Here is a 15247-nt window from a genome sequence, read left to right as displayed (position 1 = left end):
TTCTGTGTATCATTTTGTCTTCTTGGGCAAATTGCACAATCAAAGATATGTTTCACCGAGTATGTAAATCCCTTTTACATATTTCAAAATAATATCTAATTAAAACATCAAGGTTATAGCTCATGAGGCTAGAGTGGACAGGGCTCCACCTCCTCCTTCAGCCTCTCAAAGTAACATTTAAAGTATGTCCTATAATTAGGAGCAATTATAAATTCCAATTAAAAAGAAACCCGCATAACTCTGACGGTATTTTTCTTTGATGTTACTCGCTTTAATTTATGTGCTTGTTGCACCAAATTGTCTCCACTTCCTCAGATATGTTCTCAGACAGAAAAGGCTTCCAAAACTGCAAGAGAAAAGCAGATCAAATCTGAGAAAAGTACTGAAGTTCATTAAAAAGGGTTATTGCATCTATAACTTCTGAACTTGGTGTTCATTGATTAGAGATTAAACATCATCCTTTGTACTACTCAGATTGGGATTTTTAATTAGGATGTCATTATTACACAGATATACTGAATGCCAAATTGATTTTTGAGACCTTTTGAAATAATAGCACTACTTCTGCAAAATGAAAATCATAATAGATTATTGACTTCTTCAGGAGTTTTGATCCAAGGGTACCTCCCCAAAGTCAACATTTTCAATATTTTCAGTTTTATGCAAAGAGATGTTCATAATTAGGCTTATACTAAAAGTTTGTGCATATTGACTCTGTGTCATTAATGCCGATGGCATCACATTGATTACCCTTGAATTATAACAGCAGTGACATTGCTGGTTGCTGCATTGTTTACATACCATATAGCCTTTGTCTTTTGCTTTTGTTTAATTTAAAAACTGTTCATATTCAACATGAGTAGCATGCTTGATTCACAAGATCAGAGGTTCAACAACTTTCTCAATTCGTAGTGCCCTTAGTGGCTCAGTAATTTCTTCATAGTGCTCCTAGTTCAAAAGAATTACCCATCAGTTCCCTTTAGTAAGTAGTCAGGGCCAAACAAGTATGAGCGTCCAAAAAACTCAGTGAGCATTTTAAAAAATTACACAACATTTGTTAGAAAAAAAATCTGTTTATTTTCTAATATTCAGAATTACTAATGAGATGTCTGTGATGTGTCAAGTTTTAACATCAGATTGGACGCCATCACTATTTCTGTTCTACACTGATCTTCACATGGTTCTTGCTTTTTAACACAGCCTCTGAAAACCGAGCCTCACAAAGATAGACTATCTTATTTGATTTATTTGATTTATTTATTTATTTATTTATTTATTTATTTATTTATTTGAGATGGAGTCTCGCTGTGTCTCCCAGGCCGGAGTGCAGTGGTGCAATCTCAGCTCACAGCAGCCTCCACCTCCCGAGTGCAAGGAATTCTCTGCCTCAGCCTTCTGAGTAGCTGAGATTACAGGCACCCACCACCACACCTGGCTAATTTTTGTATTTTTAGTAGAGACACGGTTTCACCATGTTGGTCAGACTGGTCTTGAACGCTAGTCTTGAACTCCTGACCTCATGATCCACCCACCTCGGCCTCCCAAAGTGCTGGGATTGCAGGTGTGAGCCACTGCACCTGGCAAAAAGGTAGACTGTCATCCACAAAAATATACTGTGATCTAATGTTAAAAATAAATTAAAACTACCTCAAGCTAGTAGTTTGCACAGTGTCTGACAAATGTTACTGTGTTTTCCTCAAAAATTTAAAATATCAGACTGTTCCCATGTGAATTCACTGCAGCATCCTGGGTGTCTCGGTGCACAGTTTGGAAATTGCGGCACAAGAATTAACGTTTCTTGATGTCATGAAATCTACCATGTCCATATCCATCTTTTCTGTGCCTAGCGTGGGGACTAATGTACTCAATAGACATTGTTTAAAGAATGTTGCTTTTGGTTAACACTTTTCTAGTTGAGATTATCTTAATTCACAGCACTACAATTTGATAGTATATATCCAATATATACATAGTCACTCCCAATGCAGAAAGATATCTTTTCTTACATGCACTCAAAGAGCTTAGGTGGTGGAAATTGATGGAGTCATCTCTATTTGAAACATCTCATAGATATTTCTCTGTGAAGAAAGCTTTTATCCCGAAGATTCCTAAATGCTTAGAAAGTTCCATCACCTGCTTGCTCCCTGATATGGTTTAGCTCTGTGCCTCCACCCAAATCTCATGTCAAGTTGTAATCCTTGCGTGTCAGAGGAGGGGCTTGGTGGGAGGTGACTGGATCATGGGGGCAGATTTCCCCCTTGCTATTCTCTTGATAGTAAGTGATTCTCACGAGATCTGATAGTTTAAAAGTGTGGCACTTCCCCCTTTGCTCTCTCTCTCTCTCTCTTGCTCTGCCATGGTAAGACGTGCCTTGCTTCTCCTTTGTCTTCTGCCATGATTGTAAATCTCCTGAGGCCTCCCCAGCCATGCAGAACTGTGAGTCAATTAAACCTCTTTTCTTCATAAGTTTCCCAGTCTCAGGTAGTTCTCTATAGCAGTGTGATAATGGACTAATACACTCCCTAAGACATTACAAACATACACAGAAGTAAGTGTATGAGCCAAAAATTGCTTGGACCACTTGATTTTATCCAGAGGTGGATGAAGGTGCATATGTCCAGAAACGGAAGCCTCCTTCCCTGCCCTTAACTTCCCTCTGAGCACAAAGGCCTTGGCCTGTTGCTCCCACATGGATACCGTGTATTTGAGTGAATCCAAAGAATCATATCCCACACAATGCAGCCTTGGCTAAAAATGAATATCCAGTGGTGTACATATACCCAATGATACAGAAACATAATGGAATAGTATTCAGTCTTAAAAAGGATACAGTCCTCATCCAGCTATGACATGAATGAATCTTGAAAACATGATGCTAAGTGAAAGAAGCCGAAACAAAAGGGCACATGTATGATCCTATTAGTGTGATGCATCTAGAACAGGCAAATTCATAGAGATGGAAAGCAGAATGGAAATTATCAGGAGCCGAGGGCAAGTGCATAGGGAGTTATTGTTTAATGGGTGCAGAATTTCTGTTAGGGATGATAATAATGTTCTGGAAATGGATAAGGGTGATGATTGCACAATTTTGTAAATGTCCTTACTACCACTGAATTTTACACTTAAAAATGCTTAAAATAGTAAACTTTATGTTACGTGTATTTTACCATTTTACCATGCACAGACACAAAATTTCCCAGCCTGGTGAATGAGATTTGCTTAAAAAGATGTCACCAATAAATAAAGTTGAGAAAAGTAAGACTGCCACAACTACCATATTGTGTAAGCCATGAAATGCCCAATTAGAACAGGGATTGACAAACTTTCTGTCAAAGAATCAGACAGTGAATATTCTAAGCTTTATAGACCGCAGGGTCTGTCTTGCATCCCGCCAAGTCTGTCCTTGAGTCTGCAAAGTCACTGTAGAAAACATGTAAATGAAAAAGCATGGTTGATTTCTCAGCAAATCTTTATTCACGGACGCTGAATTTGAATTTCTTATAATTCTCACATATCGCAAAATATTGTTCTGTTTTAGACTTTTTTTCCTAATCACTTGAAAATGTCAATACTATTCTTAGCTCATGGCTCTTATAAAGTCAGACAGATTTGGCCTGTAGGCCATAACTTGCTGATCCCTGATCTAGAATCCCAAAGCAAGACTGAGACAATACCATACTAACAACATGTGGAATCTCTTCCAATATTAGAGATGGTTTTCCATGACAAGTGGGAAACATCCTCCGTGGAAAACCTGTTATCCAGTGTCTCAGCCAGCATGAGGCGTTCTACAATTGAGACAACCTGAAGTTGGTGCTCATTTTCCCTCTTGAAACTTGGCCCCACTATCCGATCAGGCCCCTAGGGCTAGCAGGATGCTCCATCGATCCAACCAGGGAGAAAATCCATTTGATTCACTACAGGATGCTAAGAATGCCTTTTAACATCTCTTACGGGATTATTTTTTTACTGCAACAGACACTTCAAATAAAGTAAAAAGCATAAGAAAGAAAAAAAAAAGAATGAAAGAAAAGAACAATGATTGTGTTAAAATTTATGGAAAGCATATTCTCAGGAAGGAAAATTTCCATTGCTACTAAAATAAAATGCTAGGCATAATTTAAAAAAATAGTAATGGCATACTTTCTGGAAGGAAATTTGCAGGGAATGAGGCTAGGGGCTTCCCAACACTACTAAAATAAAATGATTCAGGCATGTACCTCATTGTATACATGACCAGATTCGTTGGATGAGTAGAATTTAATTCAACGAATTTTACTGAGCGTCCACTTTGAGTTCAACACTTGAGACACAAAGTTCCCTCGTGTTCATACTCTGAATATTCAATTCATATTGTGAATTCGTTTGTTGGTTTGGAGGGGTGGCTGTTGAGAGAGGGTTGGTCGCAAGGTATAAATTCCAGATTTTCTAATTACAAAAACTTCGTTTCTATCATAGCTGTTCTTGTCTCCCAGAACGCTTAAACAAGAGGCATTTATTCTCATATCAACTGCTGCTATTTGAAAATAGAGCCCCTGGTCAGTGACTCTAATATCCCCCACTGGGCAACGGACAGAGGGATGCAGTAGGGGGCCCTCTCTCTGTCCACGTGCCTGGAGTGCTCCTTCAAATGGCTCAGAGCTCCCTTTGAGATTCAAGGGCGGCTGACAGGGTGAGCGTCACAGGTCCTCGGCCAGGCTGCTTCCTTGAACTTGGCCTTCTTCTTCTAATTTTTAACATCTCTCCCTCTTTAGTTCTCAGATTCCTCTTCCCATTTTTGTGTTTGAAGTCTCTATATTAGCTTGTGGTGCCATTTCATCAACACATTAGGTAACAATTGGCTCTAAATAATTTAAATATTTGGTTACAACAAAGACGGCCACAGCCTGTATGTCCAGCTGAGCTCAGAAAGACCTTCCTTCATTAGTTCTAACTTTATTTCTCATAAAATAGGAGGCCATTTGAGTAAAATGATAGTGGAAAAATTTTTAAACAGAACCAGCAAATAAACATGGTCTTTATGAGTTGTAACTTAATCCCCAGCTGATGTCATGTTTCATGTTTCAACTGCCAGAAAATGCCTGACATCTATATATCAGGCAGATTTATGGAGACTTCAGGGTAAGAGTTAAGAGGATCCCTTAAATAAGGATAGTGTGTTGGTCTGGGGGTAATTTGGAGCCGCTGTTATCCATAGATTGAAATGCACACATTTGGGTAAATTATAGGAATATGCCTTTTCACTTAATCTCTTTTTTATGTTCCAAAAGTCTTTAGATCTGGGAGGCGGATGCCTGGGGTTGGGGAGGCGGGGGGCGGGGAGAGAGAGAGAGAGAGAACAAGAGAGCACTCAAAATATGATTCTCTTTTGCCCCTATTTGGTCATTGATGTTTCTTTGGCAATACTAGAGAGAAAAGAAAAGATCCTGCATCGCAAACCTCAGAATCATAAACCGCACGCAGGCTCTCGCCCCCACCAAGCATCTCTTGGTTGCAATATGGTTGTGTTGGCTACAGGAGGTGACTAAGGATGTGGCACCCTGGTAGTTTCCTATCAAGAGATTCTTGTTAAATCTGCCTATGACAGCAGTGACTCCACAAGGATAGAGTTTTCCCAACATAAACCTCTCTTTATATTGTACAAGTTGAGAGCCAATTACCCCAGAAAAATGGTTTTGAAATAGCCCCAGAAAAAAAATGACTCGCTTAGTTTTGACATACATTGACTGTAGATTTGCACTCAAGTTTCTTATAGGCCTACTCTGGTGAATTAGCAAGAATAAATTACACTAGCTTGTGTAACCAACAGCCCCAAATTTCAGTGGCTTAACACAGTAAGGGTCTATCTGTTGCTTATATCATAGACCTACTGGATGTTCAGAAGGTGCACTTCTACATGGTGATTCAAATACCCAGTGTTGGTACAACTGGTGACTTTGTAGTCTATAAAGACTTGGAGTAGTCTACACATGGTTCCACTTTACCTGCAGAAGATGCTGGAAAATGTGGCATAGCTCTGATCCCAGGAAGCTCAACTGGTTTCCAGCTTCCATTTTGATATGAAAACTACCGTGCTGCACTGCTGAGTGGCTTCTGGGATTGCCTCAGAGACTAAAATAATTGAAATAATAAAACATCTTTTTCTTTTTACATTTATATCTCATTGACAATGGGTTTAATTTTCCTCAGCACTCACACCTATCCTATGAGGGAGGCAAGGCAAGTATTGTTGTCTCTACTTTTACTTGAGTCTCTGAGTGGGAGCAGGGACTTGCCTGTGCCCCAGGACCCAAAAAGAATGGGACAGAGCTTGAATCAGAACCCAGGTATCCCTGTATTGGATTTGCAGTTTTTACTACTGTACTAACAGGATAGGAGTAGATGAAGTGGGGAACAGAGTGAGGAAGGAAAGGTGAGCTCCTCAACTGAGTTGGGAACTAGATGGTGTTGGAAGATTAGTTCTGGTTTTATCCAGGTATTGGTAAGGACTTATAGGATGTTTGAGGGGTGAGACATTAAATTATTTCAGTTCTCTGCTTTGAGGCTAAATGCCAGCTTAATTCAGAGATCCAATCCCTGTATGTTTCCATACACTTTTGTTTTTAATTTCTCATCTTTCTTTCACTTCTTTTCTTTCATTTCTCTCTTTTGGAAATGAAAGCATCACTTTTTGCTGTGGTATGTGAATATAACAATATTAAACGGTTACAACAGTAGCCAAAGTACAAGAAGGGAGAGCTCTTGTGACCGCCCATAAATGAAAGGTGACTCTGAAAGAATGAAAAACAGTTACAACAGAACTGGCATAATGGGAGGGTTAAGGTTAGGATCCTTGTGTGTGTTGATTTCCACAGCTGGCACAATCATAATAGAATGTTTTCATCCTTCACGCCACAGAAAGAGCAGAGCTCAAGCCTCTTTGCTCTGGGTATGCAGCTTCAAAGAAGTGTTGCAAGCCTTCATAATCATGATTTCAAAGAGGTTTGTGGAAATGTTTTATTAATTCTTATAAAGAAATCCTTTTTTCTTAATTTTTTCATTAACTTTAGACATTTACTTGCAATTACATTTGTTCAGTGAATACAATGACAGAAATTAATAATTCATAGCTTTTGTCAGGGAAAATTTAAAAAAAAGGACCGTTGTTCAATCAAATACAACTTTAAATGCACAATCTTTATTTAAATAAGATTTAAAAAATAAATAATGGAGAATGTTATTGTACTTCTTAGAAACCTCTTCTTTTCCAAATTATATCTATGCTATACCCAGTGACATGAAATCTTGGGTTGTTCAGAGCACATCATTAAAATAACAGGTTCAGGTCTGATAATCTAAATGGTGGGAAACTCGACTCCAGCTCAGTATTTGTGGGACTGCCTGGATCTTCTGGGCCCTTGTGGTTGGTGGCAGAGAGTGAGAGCACGATAAAGTTGAAAGAAATCAAAAAGATTATGACTTCTTGATAACCCCTCCTGTGACTACTGGGGAAATTAAGGTCCACAGAGAGACAGTATATTAGTCCATGGTCACACTACTATAAGGAACTACCTGAGACTGGGTAATTTATGAAAAAAGGAGGTTTAATTGACTCACAGTTCTGCAAGCTGCAGAGGAAGCATGGCTGGGGCAGCCTCAGGAAACTTACAAGTATCATGGAGGGGAGGAGGAAGAAGGCACATCTTACATGGCTGAGCAGGAGAGAGCAAGTGAATGGGGAGGTGCTACACACTGTTAAACAACCAAATCTCGTGAGAACTCACTCACTCTCATGAGAACAGCAAGGGGGAAGTCCGCCCCCATGATCTAATCACCTCCCACAAAGCCCCTCTTCCTACATTGAAGATTACAGGAGATTTGGGTAGGGACACAGAGCCAGACTGTATCAGACAGGGAGCCTTTTGAGTTCACACAGGAGTTAGTGGCACAAATGGGCCTGGCGTGTAGGTGTCCTGACCTCTCAGCCCAAGCTTTGTCTATCTGTGATGCTATCTTTATCATTCCACCAAGACCTGCCTAACAGTATCTGTGGATTGAGATTTGAGGTGTGCTAGGCAGACCAAACATTTCATCCCAACTGCCTAGCAACTTATCTGAAATTCTATTGTGTTTCCCTTGTTAAAATGCAAATATCTATTGCTAGAAATCAACGTAGCTGGAAAAGAACGGTAGGAAATAAGGCCAAGGCCTGGCAGAAATAAGATTATATGTGGAGTGGTGACAAGCTCTGTAGTTAGGTCAAAAGACAGAGGATGAGATGAGGTCTCTAGGGCTTTCTTCTTCATCCTGCCTGTTCCAAAAAGAAAGAAAAGAAAAGAAAGAGAGAGAGAGAGAAAGAGAGAGAGAAAAGTCAAAATTTTAAAAACTTCCAGGGAATTTCTAACTCATCAGTAACACTTGGAAGGGCAGTTTAACGTAATGGTTAAGAATGTCTCTAGGTTTTAATGAAAAAAAATAAAAAGAGGCCAGGCGCAGTGGCTCACGCCTATAATCCTAGCACACTGGGAGGCCGAGGTGGGTGAATCACGAGGTCAGGAGATGGAGACTGTCATGCGCATCTGTGTGAAGAGACCACCAAACAGGCTTTGTGTGAGCAGCATGGCTGTTTATTTCACCTGGGTGCAGATGGGCTGAGTCCGAAAAAGGAGTCAGCAAAGGGAGATAAGGGAGGGGCTGTTTTATAAGATTTGGGTAGGTAAAGGAAAATTACAGTCAAATGGGGGTTGTTCTCTGGAGGGCAGGAGTGGGGGTTACAAGGTGCTCAGTGGGGGAGTTTTTTGAGCCAGGATGAGCCAGGAAAAGGAATTTCACAACATAATATCATCGCTTAAGGCAAGGACCGGCCATTTTCACTTCTTTTGTGGTAGAAAGTCATCAGTTAAGGCGAGGCAGGGTATTTGCACTTCTTTTGTGATTCTTCGGTTACTTCAGGCCATCTGGGCCTATCCGTGCAAGTCACAGGGGATGCGATGGCTTGGCTTGGGCTCAGAGGCCTGACAGAGACTATCCTGGCTAATACGGTGAAACTCCGTCTCTACTAAAAATACAAAAAAAAAAAAAAAAAAAATTAGCTGGGTGTGGTGGTGGGCGCCTGTAGTCCCAGCTACTCAGGCAGGAGAATGGCGTGAACCCGGGAGGCAGAGCTTGCAGTGAGCCGAGGTGGCGCCACTGCACTCCCACCTGGGCGACAGAGTGAGACTCCGTCTCAAAAAAAAAAAGATGAGATTTTATTCTGTTGCCCAGGCTGGAGTGGCATGATTATAGGTCACTGCAGCCTTCAACTCCTGGGTTCAAGCAATTCTGTCACCTCACCCTCCTTCCTGAGTAGCTAGAACCACAGGCATAAGACACCATATCTAGATAATTAAAAAAAAAAATTTTGTAGAGATGGGGATCTCACTATGTTGCACAGGCTGGTCTTGAACTCCTGGCCTCAAGTGATCCTTCTGCCTTGGCCTCCCATAGTGCTAGGATTACAGGCACTCAGCTTAGGTTTGAATCTTGATTCAGTCAGCTAACAGTTCTGTGCTTTGGGAAAACCGTTACTAAGATCTCTGAGTCTGTATTTGTAAAACGAGGATGCATCAGTTAGCTATTGTACTATAACAAACTGCCCCAAAACTCAGAGCCTTAAAACAGCAGTTATTTATTCTCATGCATCTGAGGGTTGGCAGTGGAGGCTTTGCTTCTCACTGCAGTGTGTGGGTTAGTAGTGGTGAGTCTGCTGTAGGTGTCTCTCATCATCCTCCTGCAACCAGCAGACTAGTTGGTCCTTCTCAAGGTGAGAGCAGAGCTGCAAAGAGGCAGGAAGAAATGTGGCCTTTGAAGGCCAGGGCTCAGAACTGGCACCGTGTACTTTTAATTATGTGTTGCTGGCCAAAAGCTAAAGTCAAGTCAAGAGATACGAAAGGAAGTTCTGCCCAAAATGAGGCTATGGCAAGAATGTGGATGAAGTGAGCAGTGAAGAATTGGGGCCTCAAATGTAATTTACCACGAAGAATAATAAAACTACTTTCTCATTGCATTGCCCTCACACTTAGTTTTGAAAGTGTGTAAAGTGCTTATGATTGGCTGTGCCCTCTCAGAGAGTAGTAGGATGCCTGGAGCTGGGCCCTTTACTGGGTGAGGCTGCAATGAAAAATTTGGGGCTAAGGATTTTCCTCTTTGATTTGGGCAGCTGTTAGAGGGGGTGTCTTCTGAAGGTGAGGAAATGTGCAGTCTTCCTGGATCCATCAATTTCCTGCTTCCAAGTACAGTATTGGTCCTCACCTCACACACCAAAGAAAACAAATGGTTTTGATTAGCAAATACTTTCATCTACATCCTAATTGAAGTCTCTGGGACTTCCTTGTTTTGGAAAATCCCATTTTAATGCACAGCACGTCAGGTAGCCAAAAGAATTTCCTCTCTCATCAGCTACCCCGTCCCTCCCAAACCAGGGAGTTTATCCACCATTTTCTCACCAGCCCCCTCAGTCCGTTTCTAGATAGATGTATCTAGGCTGATGGCTGGAAGATTCTCCTGTAGTTTTGATTCATCCCATGAATCACTCAATCCCAATGCATTTACAACAGAGGCAAAGGACAGCCTTCAGTGCTGCCCCGTCCAGATGTCCTCGCTCTGTGGAGCTATCTACTCGCTGCCAGGACCCCTGAGATGCAAAGCCCACTCTCCCTGGTAGAGCCTGCTGCAGTGAAACTAAATTGCAGCTGAGAAGGTGACCACTTGGCCTTCTGAAAAATCTGACCAGTTGGCACACTGTTGTCTCCAAATGAGCCGGCAGGAAACGGGGTTTCCTAAAACTTGGTTTTAAAGCACTTAGAACAGGAAACCATTTCCCATGCATGTTAGATCTCTCTAATGACCGGCTAACTAGAAACAGGCTATCTTAATACTCTGCCCCGAGCCATTTCAAATGGCTTTCTTTCCAGACTTCATTAGAATATTTACTGCGATTTGGATAGAAGACTTTTGACACGGCAGTCATAAAATTTACAGGGAACCATATTTTTGTTTTTTGTTTATTTTCCTTTTTTTTTTTTTTTTTCAGTCTAAGAAGAACTTGGAAGAAGTGAGGAAAGCCCTTGACTCCCCCAGCCACCAATTTCACTCATTAGTGGTCTTCATGTCTCATGACCTCTAGTTAAGAAAATAAACATCCCTGTGGTAGTCCAATAAATTGCCTTCAGAAAAAAAACAGCTTGATCTCCTTTTTGTCAACTCCTGCCTCTTTCAGAATTACAGCAAGAAAGAAAAAACTTGCAATGTGTGCGCCTTCTATGTGTTAAGTTACTGAATCTTCAAAACCATCTTCTAAATGGGCATGATCGTTATCCCCATTTAGCCTCTGAGAAAATTGAGGCCAGAAGTCACCAAAAGCCACACAACTAGAGAGTGACAGAGCTAAGATTGGCATCCAAGTGACACTGAAACACAGCTCTCTCTGACCACCTTCACTGCTTGTACTTATCCTCACAGCAGATCCAGCCTGCACGCAGTAGCTACTCTATGAAAAAGAACTTTGGACCCACTTTCACATTGTCTTACATTTTCTGCATCTAATATCTTCATAAAAATGATTGATCAGAGCTCCAGCAAAACTGACGTTAAGTCTCCCATCAGAGAAAGGTCACTGTGGAACATTGATGTTGCACTGTTTGCAACAGTGCAATATTCAGTAGATCTTGTAATTGCAGATTGATGGTGACATCAGCCATTAGGAAAATATAGCAGGGTAAATGAATATTTATATGAACATTGATGGGGGATATGGGAAGAGCCACTAATTTGACTGCATGGTCAGGGAGGGATTCTGATGAGGGTGCCTTTGAGTGACATTCTGATGAGGGGGCATTCTGCGGTGGTGGGGAGTGGATGATGTGTTTGAAGAACAAGTGGCCCAAGCTGGGCGTGGTGGCTCATGTCTGTAATCCCAGCTCTTTGGGAGACCAAGGTGGGTGAATCACTTGAGGTCAGGAGTTAGATACCAGCCTGGCCAACATGGTGAAACCCCACCTCTACTGAAAATACAAAAACTAGTTGGGCATGGTGGCAGGCACCTGTAATCCCAGCTACTCGGGAGGCTGAGGCAGGAGAATCGCTTAAACCCAGGAGGTGGAGGTTGCAATGAGCTGAGATCACGCCACTGCACTCTAGCTTGGGTGACAGAATGAGGCTCCATCTCAAAAAAAAAAAAACAAAATAAAACCAAAACAAGTGGCCCCAAGTATCTCTGATGGTATTCATGTGGTCTGGTGTTGCACTGATAATTTTAGGTATTCAAAGGTTAGTCCCTGTGGTCTAAGGTTGCATTGATAATCTTCAGTATTCGAAGTTCAAAGTTCTCTATCTGTAGCATTAATGACCAGAAATCTGCATTCCTTCATCCTATAGTTTACCTGGTGTCAAAAACATCTCCACTGAGTCTCATTTTGATGTCATGCCTTTGGTTTTTATTACAGGATGTATGAAAAATGTTTCTGTACTCTCAGTGAGGCTTTGTGGAATACAAAGCCCTCTACTTACTTACTGACTAAAGTAAGTAGTAAAGAGCACACACCTATCATGTTTCTCCCTTTTTGCCTTGATTCCTAGGAAGCTCAAGGTTAAATTGAATGTTCAATTAAAACAAAAAAGTTAACGTTAGCCTTCAAGGCTTTTGAGCATTTCTAATACTTAATCGTGAATCTGCTTTTCATTGCAAGGAGTCTCTAGTTCTCCTGGACTGGTGTATAAATAACACATGTACATAAAATCATGTGTGCCAAGAATATAAGAAGTGATGATCTGCCTAAAAATACACTTTTGTTTCTATCATTAGATGCTCTGGATAAGCCATTGTTTATTACTCCATTTACATGGAGGCCAACCGTGTGACCAGATTGGATCAAAAAAAGAGAAAGAAATATTGCTATAGACAAATACGCTAATGTCTCCCCCCCAATGAATCACATCCCTCCCTCCCCCAATGAATCATATCCCTCCCTCCCCCAATGAATCACATCCCTCCCTCCCTCAATGAATCACATCCCTCCCTCCCCCAATGAATCACATCCCTCCCTTCCCCAATGAATCACATCCCTCCCTCCGCCAATGAATCACATCTTTCCCTCCCCCAATGAATCACATCCCTCCCTCCCCCAATGAATCTTATCCCTCCCTCCCCCAGTGAATCACATCCCTCCCTCCCCCAATGAATCACATCCCTCCCTCCCCCAGTGAATCACATCTCTCCCTCCCCCAGTGAATCACATTCCTCCCTCCCCCAGTGAATCACATCCCTCCCTCCCCCAGTGAATCACATCCCTCCCTCCCCCAATGAATCACATCCCCCTTATTCTACCACCCTGTGTCATCTCCTCTCACATGAACACTGGGCTTGGCCATGTGATGTGTCTTAGCCAGTGAGACATCAACAAATATGCTGCAAGCAGAGGCTTGACAAGCAATCACTATGGGTATTGCCTTCTTGAAATGTTTCTGTCACCACCTAAGACAGCCAGGTCTAGCCTCCTTGAGGATGAAAGATCGTATGGAGAGAGAGGTCCAACAATTATAGATGTTCCTCCAGCTCCATGCAGGCTCAAGAGTGAGCCCAGCTGAAACAAGCAGAGGAACCATCCAAGCAACTGAAAAGAGTAATAGGAATCGAGAAATCTTACTGATTCCAAACCTCAGTTTTGGCTTGTTGCACAGCACTAGATAATGAATACAGACGTTCAAATATTACTTTTAGGGCCAAAATTCTAGAGAATTGTTACTAAATATTTGGGTTCAATGGGGACTTAGTACATCGCTTAAAACATCAAAGTCCCTTGAAGGACTAACGTTTCCAGGAAATAACATACCAAGAACACATATTTTCTGAGAATCCACCATATAGAAGGCACCTCTCTTGGCCCGGGGGGAGTGCTTTGATAAAAACACATAACCACCATCTTCAACAAGCTTAGTAGCTGATAAGGCCAAAATAATTTAGATAATCTGGGATTGGCAGGAGAACAGAGAGAGATACAAAAAAGGAGAATATTCTAAAAACAGATTTTAATAAATACTTGCATGCAATATATAGTAAAAGCAGCAACCATATCAAAAGCAAAAGAAAGGAAAAAATTTTCCACACATAGTACTAGAATAATATTAGCTAATAGAAAAAAACATGAAGCTAAGACCTCATCTCATATATAGAGAGTACTCATGTATAGAGAATATAGAGAGTACTCACAGTCAGTAATATTATACTTATATTAATTTTCATAATTACTCAGAAATTTTAATACCTGTTTATGGAACTGAAACTGAAAAACAAGTGGCCCCAAGCTGGGTGTGGTGGCTCATGCCTGTAATCCCAGATCTTTGGGAGACCAAGGTGAGTGGACTACTTGAGGTCAGGAGTTAGAGACCAGCCTGGCCAACATGGTGAATCTCCATCTCTACTAAAAATACAAGCTGACGTCAGTCATGAAAGAAGTATTTATACCACATTGATTGGTAAATGTTGGAAATCAGGGCTTTTTTGAGAATGTTTATCAACACACCATTGACAATGGAAAAGATTTATTTATTTGGCCACACATGTATTGAAAGTTAGTTTATAGAAAATTTAGGAAATGCAGTTGACTAGATAGTTTATTTCATTTATGTGGGAAAATATAGATATGTATAGAAAAATGTCAAAAGAAAATATTTTACCGTGCTTTTCTTCAGTCTATGACTTCCAAATTTTCCACAATGAGACATACGTTGCTTGTGTCATCAGTCAAAAACTAAAAATAGAACAAAAAGTTCTTTAAAAATCTCATTTTACAAAAAGACAATAAAAAGTCCTTCTCCTCAAAAACAGTAAAAATTGTAAATACTATTAATATTATGCCCAGCATCGGGTTTGAAATTCAAGCATATTTTAGCATTGAACCCTCACCGCATTCTCGGTGTGCAGATGATAATATCAAGGCTTGAAAAAGTGGAGTGACTTGGCTGAGGTCACGGAGCCTGTAAACGGCAGAGTAAATGTCTAAGTTCTTTTCACCACATAACGCTGTTTCAATAGTAAGTTGTGACAGATGCTAAAAATCTTTTAAAATCACCGATTCTCATAAAATCCCCACAGGTCTCTCAAGCCTGGACACAGAGGCTATTTATTCTCATTTTAGGTGGAAGTTTGTGGAGCATGGTGAAATCAGCCCATCAGAACGTGCAGAGGTTCACTCTAGAGGCACACAGGGAACCAGAACCAGTGATGCCTGAG

General features: G+C 41.0%; 1 long non-coding RNA gene across 2 annotated transcripts in view; it reads right to left on the bottom strand.

Annotated features, from left to right (window-relative positions):
• Positions 1-954: 954 nt before the first annotated feature.
• The window catches only part of LOC105492270 (uncharacterized), a 111200-nt gene continuing 96907 nt past the window's right edge, over positions 955-15247 (bottom strand). For both annotated transcript variants that reach the window (XR_011616438.1, XR_011616437.1), the window contains 2 exons: positions 14692-14765; positions 955-9037 (listed from right to left, as the gene is read on the bottom strand). This is a non-coding gene — a long non-coding RNA (uncharacterized lncRNA). The remainder of the gene's footprint in view (positions 9038-14691; positions 14766-15247) is intronic.

This window comes from Macaca nemestrina, chromosome 18 (assembly GCF_043159975.1).
Source record: "Macaca nemestrina isolate mMacNem1 chromosome 18, mMacNem.hap1, whole genome shotgun sequence".
Classification (NCBI taxonomy): domain Eukaryota; kingdom Metazoa; phylum Chordata; class Mammalia; order Primates; family Cercopithecidae; genus Macaca; species Macaca nemestrina.
Note: the sequence above shows the minus strand (reverse complement) of the source record. Positions and strands in the feature narration are given on the sequence as shown.